At 40.2% G+C, this 13,127-nt stretch overlaps 1 protein-coding gene across 1 annotated transcript in view; it reads left to right on the top strand.

The window, feature by feature from the left end:
- The window catches only part of DSCAM (DS cell adhesion molecule), a 320,316-nt gene that overhangs the window by 103,434 nt on the left and 203,755 nt on the right, over positions 1-13,127 (top strand).

Raw genomic sequence — 13,127 nt, 5'->3', positions numbered from 1 at the left:
AGGGAAGGCGGGTGGCGAGGCAGAGCAAGGGAGCGCAAATGGCGGATCCTGGGCTCATATGCAGAGGGAGCTCTCCAGGCACAGGAGCGCTGGAAAAGTGCTCCGCTCATGCACCCACCGGGACGGAGCACGCTCGCTCCAGCCCTGCCTGCCGGCACGACTTTGAAGTGTTGGCTTGCCGCTTGCCTTCCACTTCGGCCCGCGCGGAAGGCAATCCAGCCCTTTCAAAGTCATGCCGGCAGTTTAGAACTCGCCCGCCATTCAGCGAAAGATGTTTCGCTGAATGGCGGCCGAGGGGCACGCTAAAGTGCCAGCATGAGTTTGAAGGGCTGGCTTGCCGCTTGCCTTCCACTTCGGCCCGCGCGGAAGGCAATCCAGCCCTTTCAAAGTCATGCCGGCAGTTTAGAACTCGCTGAATGGCAGCCGAGGGGCACACTAAAGTCATGCCGGCAGTGGGAAGCCTTTGCCGGCCCGATACCAGCTCTGAAGTTGCTTTCCTTTCTACTAAAGCCCCTGCTCAGCAAAGCAAGTCCGGGGAAGTCCTTTGAGCCGGCTAGAAAAGGTCTGCCGCGAACTGGGAAGCTGACGCACCCCCCTCCTCTCTGCCCCCCCTCTGCAACCCCGGATACCCTCTGCCGCCGTGCCTGAAGCATGGGAGCGCTCACCAGCCAGCAGAACGCCGGAGTGGAAGAGGTGGATGTCCCGTCCAATTTCCTCTACAGATACCCCCCAAAATCTGGTAAGATGGAGCAAGCGGGGGGGGGATATGCGAGAGGTTTGTGGGGAGTCCCGCATGGCAGGGTTTTGCGCGCGCTCCGTACTCTGAGTTGAGGGAATGGGAGCAGCGGCTGCAACCCCAGAGTTCGGCTAGGCGAGAACTTTAAGGCGAGCGGCAGGACGGACCCTTGCTGTCAATCTCCCCCCCCTTGTGCCTTTTCGCAGCCGTCCCATCGTTCTCCCGCCAGTGGGGCTGCTCCTGTGATGTGGTCCCCCCCCCCCCGTGGCTGCGAAGGAGTTTCCCGAGAGTTTTAGAGGGTCAGGAGTACGACCCTCATTGCAACGTCGCCATTTGCAAGCTCTGGCTGCTTGGGAGGATGGTTATTTATTTATTTTTTTCTTCTTGCTTCCGCTTTCTTGCCGGCTTGCAAGGATTGTGGTGGCGGCTTGGATGGAAATAGTGACATTCGTGGCATCGCGCTTGGGGTTAAAAACTGCTTTTCGTTCGCGGCAGCAACTGCTCTTTGAGAATTCTTGCTTGAAAAAACAGGACTCCCTCACGCGGTCCTGAATTGAGGTCCATCTCCCTCCACCCCTAATTAAAAAGCCCCTGGTAAATTCTTGCCTGTCCTGTGCCACTTGGCATGCCTGCCTGTTTAGTTGTTACTGCGCTGATTGAATTCTAAAATACCCCATCAATCTTCCGATGTAACATTTAACCATCCCCGCTGCTAATGAGAGTTCGCCCCTTCGCCCGCTGAGTTGGAGTCGGCGATGGGACGCGCGGGGTCGGTCGGTGGCTCTCTCACTCGCTCCTCCCACCACGGCGCCAGCAGCAATGGGATATGCTTGGGGAAGGGACAGCCAGAACCACCTGCCCGGATTTGTGCTCCAGCCATCGCCACCGCTTCTGCTGCTGCTGCAGCAGCCACCAGAGACTCCTTCCCCTCCGCCGCCCGCATGGAGTGGGGAGTGAGCACGCGAAAGGAGAAAAAAGGAAAGGGCGACGGCTCCAGGACACAGCGACCCGTGGGAGCGCCGGAGGAACCGGGGGATGTTATAGCTGCTTTTCGCTTCTCCGCCTTTTCCTGGGGATCGTGGAGGAATCTTGGTCTGGCATCATTGAGGAGAACCTGCCGCGCGCCTGTTTCGAGGCTCATCACTAGCAAATACCCACCGCTAGAAGATGGGGAGGGTAACCTGGGTCTTCTCGGGCCAGGATCGGACCTTCCTGGCTGCCTTTGCCACTGCTGCCGCCGCCACTGCTTGGCAGATTCTCCTCAATGATGCCAGACCAAGGTTCCTCCACAATCCCCAGAAAGAGGTGGAGAAGCAGGGCGGAGAGAGGAAAGGAAGCTGCAGCCGAAGGGAGAGACGCTCGCCCCCGTGTTCAGCAAAGCAAGCCCGCTGGCAGCGCCTGTGCTGTGGTGGGAAGCGAACTGCGGGTCCCCCCTGCCGCCGCCGCCTTCTTTACCTCTGCCTCTTCCAGAGCCCGGGGTGGCTGTCAGGGCGCTGACGGTGGAGTGGACGCGGCCAGTTTGTTACTGCTTCCAGGATCGAGACGGACGAGGGAAGCGGCGGTGGCTGGCCCCAACAACAACACGCTGCGGTGGGAAGCGAGTCTGCAAGGCTTGGTTGTTTCCCATCCGGAGGTGGCGGCAAGAGCAGCGCATTGTTGTTGTTGGGGCCAGCCTGCTCGTCCATGGCTGGACCTTCCGTTCTTCCTCCGCACCTCGTTACAGTTGCTGCTGACGTCCGCCGCCACCGCTTCCCTCGTCCGTCTCGATTGCTGGAAGCAGTAACAAACGGCGCGTCTGCTCTGCTGTCAGCGCCCTGACAGCTACCCCGGGCTCTGGAAGAGGCAGAGGTAAAGAAGGCGGCGGCGGCAGGGGGGGACCCGCAGTTCGCTTCCCACCACAGCACAGGCGCCGCCAGCGGGCTTGCTTTGCTGAACACGGGGGCGAGCGTCTCTCCCTTCGGCTGCAGCTCCCTTTCCTTCCTTTCAGCGCCTTGACAGCCACCCCAACCGGCGGCTACCAGGCCTCACTGGAGTCAATTGCAAAACCGCGTTCAGCGCTTTGAGGACCTGAGGCATCTTGGGAAATGCAGTTCCCTATCGGAAAGAATGGAGTAGCTGCGAATTTGTAACAACAGAAGATAATAACTTGGTGCTTCGCAGGTTACGAAATTTGCACACTGTTTTTTAAAAGTTAGATAAAGAAATTATGCTGTGAAAGCGACTAGAAAGCCTCCCCTCCCCTTCCTGTGTGCGAGAAAGGGAAGGAGAGGAAGGAAGGAGGGAGGGGGGAAGGAAAAAAGAAGAAGGGAGGGGGGAGAAGATGGAAGGAGAAAAGATGGATGGAAGGAGAAAGAATGGGAGGAGAAGGAGGAAGATGGAAGAAAAAAAGAAGAAAAAGAAGAAGGGAGGGAGAAAAGAGGGAAGGAGGTAAGAAGAAAAGGGGAAGAGAGGGAAAGAGCAGAAAGACAAAGAGGATGAAGTTGATAGGCAAGAGGAAAGAGGAAGGAAGGAAAAAAGAAAAAGGGTGGGAGAGAGGAAAGAAGAAAAGATGGAACTAGAAAGGAAAGAAGGGAGGGAGGAAAGGGGAAGACAGGGAAAGAGCAGAAAGACAGAGAAGGTGAAGGTAGATAGGCAGAAGGAAGGAAGAAGGAAGAAATAGGAAAGGAGGGAAGGAGGAAGGAACAGAAGCGAAGAGGAAGAGAGAAATGGAAAGAGCAGAAAGACAGAGAAGGTAGATAGGCAAAAGAAATGAAGCTGAAAGAATGGAAGGAGGAAGGAAGAGAAAAGGAGGAAGGGAGTGAGTGAGGAAAGAAGAGAGGATGGAAGGAGAAAGGAAGGAAGAGAGGGAAAGAGCAGAAGACGGATAAGGTGAAGGTAGATAAGCAAGAGGAATGAAGGAAGAAGTGAGGAGTCTCGAGGAGGGGGAAAACATTTAGTGACCAAAGTTACAATGGCAGTCCAACTCATCATGGACTGATGACCATTTTTCACACTTAGCAACCGTTGCGACCATTTTTCACACTTAGCGACCGTGGTCACGTGATCCTCATGGTCACGTGATCAAAATTTTGTTTGGCAACAGATTCGTATTTATGCTGGTTTCAGTGTCCTGGGGTGACCTTTTGACAAAAAAAAATTTTTTTAATCAAGCCCCCCCCCCCCCCCCCGGTCAAAGGCGTCCCTCTTTTCCAATCTGAAAATCTGGTCACCTTAACCTAGATGTTAGTTTGTTTAATTCCTGGAAGAAAGTTTTACCGGGATTTATAGGTGCGGCTTGTAACGAAAGTAAAATTCTTGGTAGAATATTCATTTTAACTGTGGCTATATGTCCCATTAGTGATACCTGAATATTTTTCCAACTTTCCAAATCTTTTTTTATTTGTGTCATTAGTTTATTATAATTATCATCTTTAATTGTAGAACATTTTGCTGACACCCAAATCCCCAGGTATTTTACTTAATTGTTTGCATTTTAGTCACTAATTCCAATTCCTCTTGCTTTTTAGTCATATTCTTAGTTATCATTTTTGCTTTGCTTTTATTAATTTTTAATCCTGCCACCTCCCCATATTCTTCTAATTTTTGAATTAATTTTGGACTAGATTCTAATGGATCCTCTAAAATAAATACTAAATCATCAGCATAAGCTTCATTTTTGAGTCTTAAACCTTTTATTCTCTGATCCTTCCTAATTTCATGTAGCAATATTTCCAAAGTGAATATAAACAGCAAAGGAGAGAGGGGGCATCCCAGTCTAACTCCCCCCCCCTTTTTTGTCTTTGAAAAAAGGTTTTATTTCTTTTAAAAAACACAAGTATTTCATCATTCGTCAATCATTAAAACATTGAAGTACAATTTTTTTTGTATGCCCCTCCCTCCCTCCACCCCCCCAGGCCCCCTCCTCCTTCCCCCCCCAACTTCCCAGAACCCGTACATGGTATGGATTTTTAACTAACACAGTCTAAAATCTATTGAGAAAAAAGAAATAAAGAAATTAATGACATTCTACATTGACCTTAGCTTCTTCTTACTGAACTAACTTTAAACAGTTTAAATCATTTCTGATCTTAAGCATAGGCTAACTGGAATTTCTTGGTCCCGTATTTATTTTGTATATAGTCAATCCATTTTTTCCAGTCTCGTCTAACTCCCTTTTTTATTTGCATCTTATCTGTTAGGTCTCCGTTCATCAGAACTTTGGCTGTCTGGGTGTTATATAGTTTTTCTATCATTTTTGTAAATTTTTCTCAGAATTTCATCCTACCTAATTGAGTTGTTATAAACTTGCAGATTACATTGTTGAATGCTGAATGAGGACCCAGACTGTGGGGGCAATATGCTGACTCTGTAAACTGCTTAGAGAGGGCTGAAAGCCCTATGAAGCGGTATATAAGTCTAACTGCTATTGCTATTTTTGTCCATCAAGGAAAACCAGTACCAATTGTTTTTCTGGATGTGCCTCATAATATTCTAATATCCAGTATCTAGGATGACTCTCATATTGTTTTTAATGTGTCTGTAAGGTAAAAATCCATTTTGATCTTGATGTGTTCCTTCATTTAGCACTTATTTAATTCTTCCTGCCATAATTGCTGCAAATAATTTATAATTGGAATTCAAAAGTGAAATTGGTCTATAGTTTTGAATTTCTTGTAAGTTAGCTTCTTCTTTAGGGATGAGCGATATCATTGCTTCCGTCCATGATTCGGGCATCTTGGCTTTTCCTAAAACTTCATTAAACATTTCCAATCCTAAATCTTCCAATATTATTTGGTTATATTTGTATAACTCCACCCGGATTCCGTCTGGTCCTGGAGTTTTATTCTTCTTCTGGTTTTTCAGGACTAATTCTACTTCCGCTGTCATTATTGGCCTGTTTATTGCCTTCCTTTGTTCTTTTGAGATTGAATTTATCTTTTCTGGGTTTAGATATTGTTTTATCTTAGTTTCCTCCATACTATCTTGCACATATAATTGTGTGAAATATTTTTGAATAATTTGCTTCTTCCGATTTATGTTGAATATTTTCTTCATCATCTTTTAGTTGATATATCCTTCTTTTTTTCTCTTTCATTTTTTAATCTGTATGTCAGCCATTGTCCAGGTTTGTTGGCTTGTTCAAAGTAATTTTGTTTGGTCTCTTTAATTTTCTGTGCTAACTCTTTTTGGGTTATTGAATTAATCTTATGTTTTATCATCTCCCTTTTTTCTTTTTTAGTTTTATTCTTCGGGTCTTTCTGTAATTCTGCTTTGGCTTCACTAAGTTCTTTTTGCATAAGTTCTTGTTGGTTTTTTTGTTTTCTGTTTTTTCTTCCTATATAGGCAATTGTGAGATCTCTTATGTATGTTTTTATGGTATCCCAGAGGTTTTGCATTGAGGTGTCCTCTTTTTTGTTCATTCTGAGAAAGAATTTTAATTCTTTCTCTAGCATTTGAGTGTATTCTGGTTCTTTTATGATATTTGGGTTCATCATCCATCTTTTTCTTCTTTTTTGGCCTTTCCATTTTAATTTTATTGGGTTATGATCCGCCCACTCATTTGTTTCAATTTTGATTTCCTCTAATTGGTTTCGTAGTCCAGATGATGCCCAAGCCATATCTATTCTTGACCAAGACTGTTGCAGGTTCAAATAGAAGGTATACTGCTTTCTTTTGTGTATTTCTCTCCAAATATTGTGTAGTTTATATTCCGTTGCCATCTCGAAAAAGGATTTAGGTAACATATTTTTTTAGTCTTTTTTAAAACTTTCATAGACATCTTTTTATCCGCTATTGTGTTATAATCCCCAATTAAGCAAATATTTTCATAATCTAATTCATTTATTTTATTGTGCAATTTCCTGTAAAATTCCTCTTGCTTCTGATTTGGTGCATATATCACTATTAATAAGATAGGGTTTTGTGTGGTTCCCTCTATTTTCTAATCCCATTCTGTGAAGAAAGAAAAATCCTAGGAAGTGATAACTATTTCAGATTCCTTTGTATTGCTATCATTACTTCATGGATTTATAGAGCTGCCTAACTTAAAGTGATGCTGGGTGGTATATAACAAGAAAAAATAAGGGACACTGGCTGACTAAATTGGGTATGTCATGTGAACAGGATCCTCATTCTGTAGAGGGAAGGGTACTGTAAAAACTGCTATGTTAGAATATATGTGTTTATATGTGTGTGTGTGAGAAGAGAGAGAGGATGGGGGCAGGAATGGTAATGGCAGAGCTATATGAAACAAAGTTAATATTAAAGACATAAAGATAGATCAACTATAGTATATACAAATTAACAACATTGCATTATTTAATGCATTTTTTGGTCCTAGCACAAATTTAGTATATTCATGTTACACAATAAGAAGCTGAGCAATAAAGCAATCATCTCTTGAAGTGATAGTGACTTATTGCTCATGAAAATTTACTTTTAAGAAAGCTACTACTTTTATGGTCATTCTTAGAAAGAGAAAATATGCACATGTATCATTCTTCCTTTATACTCATCAAAGTTCTTTCTTTGTTTACTTTTCTAAAACATATTGTTCGTTTGCTGAATCAGAAAATATATGAAGGGATTCATTTTTTAATGTATGAATCATGTCAATCTTCCTTTGCTACACAATAGATAATTGAAGACTATTTTATGTATTTACTAAGTAAATTTCTTCCTTCCAAAAACTAAGCAAAAAGCTCATGATTTCTATATATTTATTTATTTAATCATATGCAAGCTTGTGATTTGGATTCAGTAACAAAATCCTGATTTTTTAAAATTCTTCTTTGTAAATACTGTGCTTGGGATTTCTAGATCCAGGTGCTGCTATGTTTTTTGACTAAGGAATCTACATTCAGGAAGAGCATTTTGGTTTGATTTAGTTGGATCTACCAGAGGTGACCTCTTGCCACCAATCTTTCACCCTGGAATACAATACAGAGATAATTGAGTATTGTATCATACTTGGTTCTTTGGTCTTTTTCTCCACATCTTACAGTGGAGAGGAGTAATTCTTGTATTCAAATGATCGGACTCTATGCTTCTAATTTAGTTGACCTTAGTAAAAGTGACAATTAGCTACAAAAGAGCTTTCAAAAAAGGGGAATCATATGTACTTTAGGATGTAAATGAAGTCCACAGATGCTCTATTCCTGAAACAAAAGTATATAATATATACAGATATGTAAATCCTGCAACTTAATAAGTATATGTCTTCACGGTTAAATTAAATGTAGGTCAATATTGTCCTTAGTGCCATTTTATTCTTTACTATTACTTTTTCTAGCACATCAGTATGACACAGTTTGTCTAAATGTATGGGCTTTGCTGTGAAAATTCTGGGAGTAATGGTACAGTACTGTACTCTAGTGAGAAAGCCTCATACAGGTAGTCTTTGCCTTTGACTATAAGTGAGCCCAAAATTTCTGTTGCTAAGCAATATAGTCACTAAGTGAATTTTGCCCCATTTTACGACCTTTCTTGCTATGTTTGTTAAGTGAATCACTGTAGTTGTTAAGTTAGTAGCATGGTTGTTAAGTGAATCTGGCTTTCCCGTTGATTTTGCTTGTCAGAAGGTCACAAAAAGTGATAACATGACTCCAGGACACTGCAATCAACATAAATACATATGAATTGCCAAGCATCGGAATTTTGATCATGTGGCAGAGGATGCTGCAACAGTCATAAGGATGAAAAACGGTTATAACTTACTATTTTCCGTGCCTTTGTAACTTTGAATGCTGTAACTTTGAACTAAATGAATGGATGTAAATGGAGGACTACCTATATATTGGATGTTCCCTTTTGTTCTTAATTACTTAGTAATTTGCTCATAAAAGTTTTGAGGAAATTCACAGTTACAGGTTGCCATGATAAAATGTTTTTGATTATATTTAACAGAATTATTAAATTTAGTTACAGCTGTTTAAAACCCTGTTTAGAACATTTCCTCCCACTTTTATAGGTTTGGGTTTTTGTTTTGTAATTTGTGATGAACAAAGAAATTAATGTGTTTATTGCTCATTCTTTTTGTTCAGACTAATTGGCCATTGTAGACTGAGAATTCTCTCTTCTTCTCTCAAATGTTTTATGTTATATGACATCAAAGCATCTTCTAACAATCCATTTTATTATTTAATAATTCATTATCTGAAAAGAAATACTGCTTTGGAGATATCTTAAAATATTCTGTCTGCAATTTGAATGGATGATGCTAGGCTTTGTTTTAAAAGTTTTGTTTTTTGAAACCCCGTTTTAATCTCTGGAAACAGGGAAATTTTTATATCAGCACCCCAAATGTGTTTTTGTAACTCTTTTTCTAATTTTTTTAAACAGCAATAATAATATAAAATAAGAATTTTTATATCTTCTCTTAAGCCTATTTATCTTTCTGCTTTTGAAGAAAACTGCTCACAGTTATACAGTACATATCAAAATAACAAATGGAAAGCTATTAGTGTATCCTATGTTTATTCCAATGAATCTACTAGTTGTCACTTTAACAATTTCAAAGTAATTGAAGTGTGAACAAGAATTTGTTTTAAATATGTCACAATATAATTTATTGAGTATCTTAAAATTGGAAAAGTCATACAGTAGTAAAATACCATGAAGACTGATACTAATTCTTAAAGAATACATTGGTTTCTCTGCTAAATGTTTTCTAGTCTAGCCCCAAGGCTTTGCAAGTCTTGTATTATAACTTCTCTTTTTATTTAAATGCCATTATTTTTAACTTAAAGTGGCAGATTTCTGAGCAGTAAATTGAAATGTTCTGCAAAAAGTTTGATAATGATGAAAAAAAGAATATTTTGTTTTTTAACAAAGATGTTACACATTCATTTTTGTAGAACACTTCTAGTTTTATATATGCGGCTGAGAAAGACGTTTGAAATGCTTCCTAGATATTTGACTGAAGACTGATATAGCTGCTTACTCTAGGTCCTTGGAATGAGAAAGTCTAAAAATCAAAGTGAATATTTTCATACATATCATTCCTTTTTCTCATCTTATTACTATAGTAAAAGAATTTCATTTCTCCTTCATGTATGCTTCAATGTTTTATTGTATGCTTTTGTTATTTATGGATAATTTAAACTGTTTTATTCCTTAAGTTAAAAAAAAGTCAAATAATGCTAAGCAAATACCAAGTAGAGATTGTGGCAGCTAATAAATTGTCAAAGAGGTTGTTTAAAATTCATGGGAAAATGTTTTCAATCATTTTCTTGTTGTGGTGAATAATATGCCGACATTGCTACTATAAGATAGCCAGTGTGACCTTTTTTAATGTCACACATCAGAGAACTTTGCGTAACCTTAAGACAACATGACAAGAAGCTTATAGTTTATCTACAGCTAACCCATCCATGTTTTTAAGAATGCAAACCTAAAAATTTACACCATCTTTTCAACACTTAGGAATTTCATTGAACACCAGATTTAAAAATAATAATAATAGGTGTTTATCAACAGTATTCTGTGAAAGTTTCTCATTCAGTTACTATATGTATTGTCAGTTGGTTTGAAGGGAAGACAACATTTGAAATGGCATGATTAGTTCAAAATGTCAGAAAAATTATTTATGCTTCACATGAAATCTGGAACTAAATTGAAACTTGATTGCTATTGACTATACCTAAAATTGGTGATTCTATAAACAGAAACCAGAATGAGCTGAAATCAAATAATAAATTCATACTTTATGTGCATGTATATATTTTTCATTAGCTGGATTTGTTTATTTCTTATTTCTCATTGGTTTGAGTTAGCCTTTCAGTGAATCCATCTGAACCCATCTCTTGCAATTAATAACCATGAGTATAGATTACTATATATTATGTCTCCAACAAATATGTTAACTTACTATACTATGGTTTATTTCAATTATGGTATATTGAGTAAGTCACAATGGTTAAATTTACAAATTAGATTAACCAAAAGCCATCATTTCCCAATTACAAGACCTAGATACAAACAATATTCTAAATATTATTTGATCTAGGCATGTGTGTGTGTAAGTATAAGCGTAATCATTGCCCAACTTATAGACTATGTTGTCCCGGGGTAGCTAATATAGGAATAAACTGTTCAGAGGATGCACAACAATAAAAACAAGTGTGACACAACTGAGACAAGCCTGCAATCATTCAGTTTTCGATCTCTAAGGGCAGGCTCATCTACCTGTTTGAATCTTGTGGGATATATGGCTCAAGAGGATGAGTGCCTCCTGAATCTATTAGATTATAGTATTTTAGAGGTTGAGTGAGGTCAGCACATATAGTACTGGGCTAACTCAACAAATGCTTTGACTCAGTTTAAAACAAATTTTCATATTCCGATGTATTTTCTACTTAAACGCATTTTATTAGCAGCAGGACTATCTTGTTATATAGAGGTTAAATCGTTGATGCTGTTTCATACGGGTTTGGGGTGAAATAAGGATTTCTGCCAAACAAATCTTGCATTGTCTTCTGTATCAAAGCTGATGTGTTTCTTGACCATTTCTTTGACAGTCTTTTTATGGGCCAAAGGAACTACTAAAAGAACTTCCTGCAGTTCTATTAAGCTATGCTTCATTAGCATTCAGCACAACTGCTAATGCACAAGGATAGAAAAACTGGCAGAAAAACATGAGAAGACATGATAAAAGGATCGTGCTGAGAGGAAAAGAAAGCTGTTGGCTAATTGAGCTAGAGAGAAAGATGGCATTGCTTTGGCACGCTTCCTGTGATTTGTACCTGCTTCACACGGAAGTGGGATGCTGCACCTGATCAGTTGACAGTAGCATGATTGTAGGGATCAGTAGTCACAGTGTGTAGAACATTAAATAGTACTACAATTCTTTAGAAGTCTTCAGGGGGGGGGGGAGAGACTATTCTGTGATTTTTTTTCTCTCAAAGCTACATTTTTCTCCTCATCTCACAGTTTTATTTGGCTTACAGATTCTTGCTTCTTTTCTCTGCTTTACATAATGTTGTTTACTCTAAAGAGGAATAATGTGATGGATATTCATCTATGTTCTCTCAAAGAGTTCACATAATGTTTTCTCTTGTCCCTTCCCTGTGAGGGAATTTGGTTCGCTCACATGACACTAATTAGTTACCTGACACTGAGCATATTGGCTACTTTGACTAGCAGCATTTCAGACTTAAGAAATGGATTTTTAGTTGATTTTTTACAAATGTAATTTTAAAATTATCAGAAAACATAGTTAAGAATGCTCATTGCAACAATTTAAAGCAGAGAGGGATGTGCTATGGAAGATAGCACAATGGGAGAATGGGAGCCTCACAGAGTGTAAAATTACTTAATTCTCTGTTCTGAATGATGCTAGTCCTCTTGCCGAATACAATGAGCAGGAAAGCAATTGGCACCCAGGACTTGGTACTGAAAGAGTGGATTAAACTGCTTTATGTTTCTCCATGGAAATGCAGGAAATAAGGAGAAGAAGATGAGATAGCCAAGATAACAGCTATTAAATCAGAATTTCTATGGAGAATCTTAAGCCAAAGATAGTCTGTGACTCTAAAGCTGAGAAGAAATTTTCAAGTAAAGTCAATATGTCCAAGAAAACAATTCAGAGACACAGATTTCAAACAGAATAATCATTGGTTGTCTCTTTAATGCTATAATTCCCAGTAGTTATGCTCCCACAAACTCAACAAGTGTACATCATAAATTGAACTTTGCTTTTGTTCCCAGAGAACCATGGTGTGTTTTTTTTCTAAAGTTCAGTCTTTTCTTCCTTTAGTGACAATGTAAATACTATGTTAAAGGCTACAGATCTGTGAGTAGAGCAACATCCAGAGTAAAACACATACAGTATTCTGCTTAAACTCTATTCCACCTACCAAACTGGGAGGTGCTAGCAGGACCAAGGTACCATATGAAGAGATATATTCTTCTCCCATTGTTTTCAAAGCAAGATGCATAAAAAGAAAGGTTCTATATTTGGTTAGACACCAGAGGGTCTGCCCATTACAATGTAAAAGTTATGGAGAGTGATGAATACGAAAAGGCTAGAGTGAAGCTGCAGATGATGAATAATGGAGGAATGAACAGAGGTATTATGAGTGAATGCAATGGCATTCACTCATAATAGGTACAAATGGGTAAACATTTGTACTGTTGGCAATTAATGTAGAATAAAAACATTGCATAACATTGATTTAAAACTTCACACCCTCTCCTCCTACCTCTCGGACAGGTCGCAGTCAGTGTTGGTGGGGGGGCAGAGATCGTCCCCGAGGCCCCTAACTTATGGGGTGCCGCAGGGCTCGGTCTTATCCCCCCTACTATTCAACATATACATGAAACCGCTGGGTGAGATCATTCGGAGGCACGGGATAAAATACCATCAATACGCGGACGATACACAGTTGTATCTGTCCGCCCCGTGCCAACTCAA

The sequence above is a fragment of the Thamnophis elegans genome, chromosome 6 (genome assembly GCF_009769535.1).
Source record: "Thamnophis elegans isolate rThaEle1 chromosome 6, rThaEle1.pri, whole genome shotgun sequence".
Lineage (NCBI taxonomy): Eukaryota > Metazoa > Chordata > Lepidosauria > Squamata > Colubridae > Thamnophis > Thamnophis elegans.
This window is presented reverse-complemented; position numbering and strand designations above follow the sequence as displayed.